We start from the raw sequence: 8,439 nt of genomic DNA on the forward strand, positions 1-8,439 counted from the left end.
GCAGAGGAAAAGCAACGTAACAGTATAATTTACACTGTTGCCGTGGGTAATAAATTACCCACTTTTGAACGGGAACAAACCAAGGTACGAAATTGATAGGGAAAGGTCTTGAGATATTTATGAAGATAAAGGAAACGAGTTTTGGCTGTGGGTGGTGGTGGAAATAGCGGTCGAAGGCCAAAAAAGGGCTGAAAGAAGTTGAACTCGTGGGAGCTGCTCCGACAATGGATCTAGGCCGGAAATGGGTGGTTTAGGTCGGCAAGAGGTAGGGGAAGAAGCTGTGAAGAGATGGTGGCCAGAGATGGTGCGACGGCGCCAGAATCGGTGAAAAATCGTATGGCTTGGAGGAGCTTGTGGTGGCTAATGGTGGCTCAGATGGAGGTGAAACTTGGTGGGGATGTTCACCGGTGAGAGGGGAAGAAAACTGGGTGGGTGGTGTAGGCCACGCTTCCGGCGAGCGGCGGTTCTGGGCTGCGAAAGCAACCGGCAACAGGGGAAAAATAGAGTAGGTGCAGTGACTTCCAGGGGCTCGTGGCGGCTAACGGCTAGTCCGATGGCTCTGAAAATTGGTGGGGATGAACTCTGGTGGGAGGGGAAGAGAATGGTGGGGGTGGTGTGCAACACAGCCGCCGGACAGCGGCGCAATGGGCGGCCGAAGTGGTAGCGACAGTAAGGGGAAAAAGAAGGGGCAGCACGCGGGAGGGAGGAAACATGGAAGAAAGAAGAAGAAAAAGAAAGAAAAAAAAGAAAGAAGAAAAAGAAAAGGAAAAAGGGAAAAAGAAAAAGAGAAAAGAAAAGAAATGAGGTCCAATCCTCACTCCGGAAACCAAAAACAGATCCGCAGAAAACGATATTAAAAACCGTAAAATGACTAAATAAATTAAACACAACATCAAATAAATTAAAACCAATTTAAAATACCACAAATTAAAATAAAAGAACTGTTATATTAAATAAATTAAAAAGCGTCTTCAGTGAAAATACACGTAAAAACGGGTCATCACACTAATACTATATATATAATAGAAGAACAATTCACAATATAATTAAATTCATGTATGCATTTATAAGAAGATATACAATCATTTTTATAATCTTTTCGTAGACCATATTTTAAGTGAAGAATATTTAAAATACTATAATGATTCATCTTGGGTTAATCATTATAGATAATGGATCCAAGCATTTCACAAAATATGTTATTATTTCTTAATTTTTTTTAAATTTAGTGATTAAGAAAATATTTTTTATAAAATGTTGTGAATTTTTTTTAATTTTTAAAAAAAATATTTAAGAATACCAAAAAAATAGATGAAAACAAATCAAAAAATATAGAAAACCTTTTTTGTTTTTTTTTTTTTTTTTTTGCCTTCTCGGAGGATTCTCGGGCTATATCCCCCAAGGGATGTAGCCCTACTCCACAAACCAATTGTGTTGACCAATGATAATCAAACCCCAACATTGACAACCACACATAGTATGCATGAGAAGGAGGAGAGGATGCGTAACGGTCCTAAAAAAGTAGGATGGAAGCCACCATTTTCTTTGTTTATCTTGTTGCACAAGAGATAATACAAATTAAGCAAGAGATAATCATTAAACATAACACGTAACAATTTAACATTTAAATAATATTAATATAATATTATATATTATATTATTTATATATTAGTTATAACATATTAATATTAGTATATTAACATCATAAATATTAGTTATAAAATATGTAACATCTGAACGTTTCAAATTAACATTCGAAACGTTAAAGGATGAAGAATTTCAACGTTCGAACGTTAAATTATTAACATTCGAACGTGAGGAAAAATGCCGGAAATTTCCCACTCAAACGTAAATGTTAACGTTCGAATGTCAGAACAAATAAAATGTTTTTTGCATGAAAACACACATGGGATGAAAAGTAGTGTCATTTCTACTTCATCCTGTGCGCAAAAGAGAGATAGGGAGGGTGAGAGAGGGACGTGGTTTAGAGAGAGAGAGAGAGAGAGAGAGAGTTTCCTTGAGAGAGGGTTAGAGTGAGATTAAGCTTGAGTGAGAGAGAAGGTTAGAGTGAGAGAGAGCTTGAGTGAGAGAGAGTTAGAAAGTAATTGCTCCTTGGCATTAATTGGTTTGTTCTTCAAGATGGGTAAGGTGAGATTATTTTTACTTTCAAATTTTTGGTGTTATTTGTTAATTATTTTATTGTAATGATGTGTTGTGAGATTACAACTAATTTTGTTTGTATATTTTTTGAAGGATTATTTGGTGGAGCTTGTTGAAGCATTTGATTTGATACTAGTATTTGTTGGGTTAGGTATATTTCTAAACTTTGTTGGGAATTTATTGTGAATTTGTTTGTGAATATATCAATATATGCACAAATATTGATATCATTGTGAATAAATATATGAACTTTTATTGAATATTGAGAATATGTTTATATATTGTGATTATTGTTTCTGAATTTTTATTAAATATGTGGGGAATACGTTTATAGATTTTGAATTTGTGTATGAATAATTTGTAAATATGTTGTGAATATGTGAAATTATTGTGATTATTGTGTGTGAATATTTATTAAATATGTTGTGAATATAGTGAAATTATTGTGATTCTTGTTTGTGAATAAATTTGTGAACTTTTTTTGAATTTGTTCTTTCTTAGAAACTGGATGAAGTTTATGTACTTAATTTGAGAATAAGGATAAACTTATTATTCACTAAAGTTATAATATTAACATTTAATATACATTTAATATGGGAATAAATATTTAATATGTAATAAGTATATATAATATAGGAATACTAGTTTAATTAGAATATGATTATTATGCAACTTATAAGTAAATAACTTAGCTATATATAAAGTATAATATACATATAACAACTATAATTAATAAGAACACATTAAATATTCCTACCTTCTGACTTTTCAAATCATTATATTATTATATATATATATATATAAATAAATAAACAAAATAAAATACTTTTTAAAAAAGAAGTCTTGAACCCACCAAGTAATTAAGTTAAGAGTTGGAATGAATAAATTACTCTCTATTTAATATAAAATAGAGAGTAAATAATCAAGGATCAAATAATAAATATATTTGTTCTGGAAGAAGAACAAGGAGAAATAAGCGTGTCCTGTATGCAGAGAGTCGAGGTGGAAGGGTAAGAAAAATGTGCCAATTAAGATGTTGCGATATTTTCCCTTGAGACCTAGGTTGTAAAGACTATATATGTGTAAGAAAATAGCTCACGATATGAGGTGGCATAAGGAGAAAAGAGTTAAGGATGATGCATATATAAGGCACCCAACTAACTCACTTGCATAGCAATTTTTTGATGATCAATACTCAAAATTTGGGATAGAAGCTCGGAACGCACATCTTGGACTCACAAATGATGGATTTAACCCTTTCGAAAATATGAGTACAAGTTATAATACTTGGCCTGTAGTGTTGATTCCGTATAATCTTCCACCATAGAGGTGCAAGAAGGTGCCCAACTTTTTGTTAATTTTATTTAACCCCAGGCCGAGATCACCTGGGAATGACATTGACATATATATGCAGTTGTTGATTGAAGAGCTGAAAGAGTTATGGGAAAGAAGCGTCAAAACTTATGATGCATCCACATCGATATCTTTTCAGATACATGCTGTGATAATGTGGACAATAAATGACTTTCTGGCATATGGAAATCTTTTGGGTTAGGGAAGTTAGCGTGTTCGAAGTGTAATAAAACAATTGCTAGTGAGTGGTTAAAATATTCTCAGAAGTTGTATTTTATGGGTCACCAACGTTATCTACCAGCAAATCATACATGGAGAAGAGAATGAACTAAATTTAATGGGAGAGTGGATGATAGAATTGCACCAAATGAGTTGTCTGGAGAAGAGATAGTGGAACAATTGGTATATGTTAGAGCGAACAATTTTGGCAAATGTCAGGGAAAGAATAAGAGAAAACGAGGCACAACAGAATGAAATTGGATGAAGCATAGTGTTTTTTTTTTTTTTTTACTTGTCGTATTGGTCATCTTGCATGTTGTGATATAGTTTGGATGTAATGCACATACAAAAGAATATATGTGATAATATACTGGGTACATTGATGAGCATTAACAAGAAGATGAAGGACATAATCAAGATGAGGAAAGATCTTGAGAGAATTGGAATTAAACATAACCTACATTTGTAGGTGGAAGGCAACAAAGCGGTCATGCCGCTTGCATGTTTTATGATGACGAGGGAGGAGATGATAGATTTCTGCAAATGGTTGCAAGGTGTGAAGTTGCTAGTTGGGTATGCTTCAAATATCGGTAGATAAGTGAGCCTTGATAATTAGAAAATTAGTAGATTGAAAAGTCATGACTGTCATGTGTTTTTACAGAAATGATTACCGGTGGGAATTCGTGAGAAGCTGACATCTAATGTACGTATCACCATATCCAAACTCTGTATGTTTTTTAAGGATTTGTGCACTCGTGTAGTAAATCGAGATATGTTGTGTAAGATAGAAGAAGACATTGCTACTCTACTATGTAAATTCAAGCAGATCTTTCCACCATTATTTTTTAATGTCATGGTTCATTTAGCAATGCATTTACCTCGGGAGGTACTGTTAGGTAAACCAGTGCAGTTATGTTGGATGTATCCAGTTGAAAGATGATTCATTCAACCGAAGCGAACTATTGGAAATAAAACCAAAGCTAAGTGTTCAATAGAAGAGGCCTATATATATGATGAATGGTTAACATTTTGCTCTTTATATCTTTGTGGTGTTGAGACACAATTTAATTATCAAGAGCGAAATGCTGATCTTGCTGCTCTGCCGCCTCGTGAGCTATCAGTGTTTTCTCAGAATGTACGATCCTTAGGTGCACAAATGTGTTACGATTTAATTGATGGGGAGTTGGGTAAAGTTCGGTAGTACGTGTTAAATAATTCAGAAACGCTTCACGCCAGTCGGGCTGTAAATGAGATAAAAACAGCCCTCCATTCACGTAGTGCCACGTAGGAAAAAGCAATGTTAGACAAATGGGGTCAACCACAGTGAATCATCAATTCATCACCCGATTTCAGTCTATTTCTGCCTTCTCCCGGACTCCCCATCTCGCATAGCCCTTCTCCCGGATGCCCTCCCTTCTCGCATAGCCCTTCTCCAAGACGCCCTCTCTTCTCCCTTAATACGTATTCTAAAAAAAACACATTAATGCGTGAAATAAAATGAAAATTGCATTATTTTGAGACTCTTTCTAAAATATATATAGATCTTAGCATTTGTTTTTTACTCAGCAGAGATCAGCCAGTGTCACAAACGTGTCCACAAGAATGACAAGCAAAACCGACTACTTCCACGCAAGGACTCTCCCTCTCTCTTGAAGAGATTTTTACTTCCATGTATATTTCCTTGAACTCTTTCAGAGAAACTCTTTGTTTCCTTGGTGTATAGAGCCAAAAGAAGCCTGCACAAGAAGACTCCCCGTTCCCATCAGTTCCATCCTGTCCTGTTACAGAGCCTTCATTTTTGCTCCAGAAACCGACTCAGGATAGGTCGTCTCTGGGTTTTGGTACATGGGTACGTGAGATTTTTTGTGGGTTTGTGTGATCCTATGGCTGGAGCTGAATCTCTCCTCAAGCTGACCCCACTTCGAAATTCAGTGACAGAGTAATTCTTTGTCTTTTTCCCTTTATGTTCTTTGTATATGAGGTGTGCTTGAGTTGTTCTATCCTCGATTGGATTCCTGGTTTTTATTGGGTTTTCTAAGTGGTGGAGAAATCGAGCCACGGCCGACGTGCGATTGGTGGAGAAAACACGACCCACGGATGAGAAAATCGAGCTTAGTGGAGGAATCGACCCACAGCCGACGTGGTCTGGAGAAAATGTTAGGGCTTGAGGAGAGAAAATGCCCCCGTTTCGTGTTTCTGATTTCAAATGCCCCAAATAATTTTCACATGTAATGCAGGTCTACAGAGGTCTCGGTGGAAGGCTTACGTGTTGGGTTTTTATTGGCTGGCTGTTTTTATCTCATTTACAGTCCGACCGGTCCTAAGGTTATCTCTAAATAATTGTCAGGAGATTAATGATTATCTCAGGTATGTCTTTGCATGTTTCGAATAATTCTAATTAAAAAAGTTTAACTATAACTTTTGTGCTCAAAAAAATTTGTTTGCACTTATATACAATGAGCATGTAGACAAACTTAGGACGAAAGGCGTAGAGAATATAGATGCAAGACACGAGGAAGAATTTTCCAGATAGTTTGCACAACGTGTATGAACTAAAATTACATATCTGTTAGATTTTGAAACTTTTAACTGTAGGTAACTTTTAATAATTATATACTATTTCAATTGATAAATTTTGGAATAACGTGCTCGTGATCTCGAATCAGTTTCTCCTGATTTGTATGTGTTGGCCTGTGGTCCCTTAAACAGAGCACTTCGATACACTGCATGCATGGTTTGAGATTATAGATTCTCTACTCTGGACCGTGAACGTAAGAGAAAGACTCAAAACTGTGGTGTGTTGGTCAAGAGGAGTCATGGAACAGATTATATTGACTATTATGGTGTCATACGTGATATGATCGGATTAAAATATCTTGGTGGGTCTGTAACGTATGCCTTTAAATGTGATTGATGGAATCTAAGCAGTGGTTGGGTTTCAATACATAGAGATAATCACTTTACAAGTTTCAATACTGTATCTCGATGGTACAAAGACGATCCATTTGTATTGGCTTGTCAAGCTATCCAAGTCTATTACTTGATTGATCCAATGAAAAGCGCTGATGAAGATGGTGAGAGATAAATTGGCGAGTTGTACAAAAATTTATCTCTCGACATATATATAAAATAGGAACAAGTGCAGATTACGAGAATAGTGGAAATGAAAATGACAATCTGATTGTAGAGGCCTACCATGAAGATTGATAAGGTATTAACTTGTTTGTTAATTTCAATGCACTTGATTTGCTCCCATTATGTAGAGATGACGTTCCACCCATCCATCTCAACCTATCCATATTAAATAATCATTCAATTCAAGTAAGTGAGGAAGAAGAGTCAGAAGAAGAAGACAAAGAAGAATCCGGGGAGGAAGTGGATAAGGAGGATGAAGAAGAGTTTGTTGATGATGGCAAAGATGTTATTGAGGAAGATTTTGAAACAAGCATGGAACATACATTCAAAGATGACAAATAAAAGTACTAAAAATTCTATATAATAGGCGATTGTAGAATACTATACTTTTCATAATTTCTTCTAATTAATTTTTTTTAATCATATTAATCATTTTCAAGGATGCCGCCAAAATGATAAAAAGAAATGTGCCTCCTCTGTCAAGTCCAAGTCCCAAACTCTTTGAGGACTCCCCACTTGAGGAATCCGTTCATGAAGATCAAGTTAACACGCAAGAGAACGATAACCAGTCGACACATACCAGTAAGGAAATGTCATTGACAATTAATTATATATTAATACTTTTATCTCTATAACTATATAATTAATTAATTATACTATTATCTATTAGTTGATGTATCTGCTCGTCGGGTTCGTAGCTATACACGTGGCATTTCTCTTGAAAAAATTAGAAAGTACGGAAAGCTCAAGGTCACCATTCTTGATAATTCCACTGGAGGAGTAGATGATAGTGCAGCAATGCTTTCCTGTTATATTAGCACAGTAGTCCGAACTTATGCTCTATTTTATGTACGATCATAGGGAGGTGTTCCGAATGACATTAAGGAGCACATTCGGAGTCATGTGCTGGTGAGTTTACTTTGAGGGTCCATTTTTTTTACCTAGATTAGTGTATCATATTTTTGACATAATTCACTTATTAGAATGAATTCGACCTCGAGTTTGGCTGTAGTAAGGATTTGAGAACTGTGAATGAGTTGATGGCTACACTATTCCAACTTCACAAAGAACGATGTCATGACCACTTCAAGAAATTTGAGACGTTGGAAGAGGCTACGCAGTCCCCTTTCTAGCAGATGAAGCTAGAAGATTGGAAAAAGTGTTGTGATCTTTTTGCATCTCCAGATTATCAGGTATTTAAGATTTATTTCATTTAATTATTTATATTTATATTCGTTCTATATATTATATATATATTATAATTAACAAGCTTAATTAATTTTGTAGCACTTAAGTTCTACAAATGTATAGAAAACATCCACTTTAACTGTCCACCATTGTACCAGTTCAAGATCATTCTACCGTCTTACTGAAAAAATTGTAATTAATAAATTATAGAATTCATTTTTTTCTAATATTCTTTTATATAAGTACTAACACTATCTTTTTAAAATGGCTAATGTTGGTTTGTTAGAAATGTGATAATCCTGAAAACTTTTCCCTTAGTTATGTCTATACTGCTACTCACACTAATGAGCGTAGTGAGTAGATTGATCATGTTTCTGCAGATAA

This window comes from Carya illinoinensis, chromosome 11 (genome assembly GCF_018687715.1).
Source record: "Carya illinoinensis cultivar Pawnee chromosome 11, C.illinoinensisPawnee_v1, whole genome shotgun sequence".
NCBI classification, from domain to species: Eukaryota; Viridiplantae; Streptophyta; class Magnoliopsida; order Fagales; family Juglandaceae; genus Carya; species Carya illinoinensis.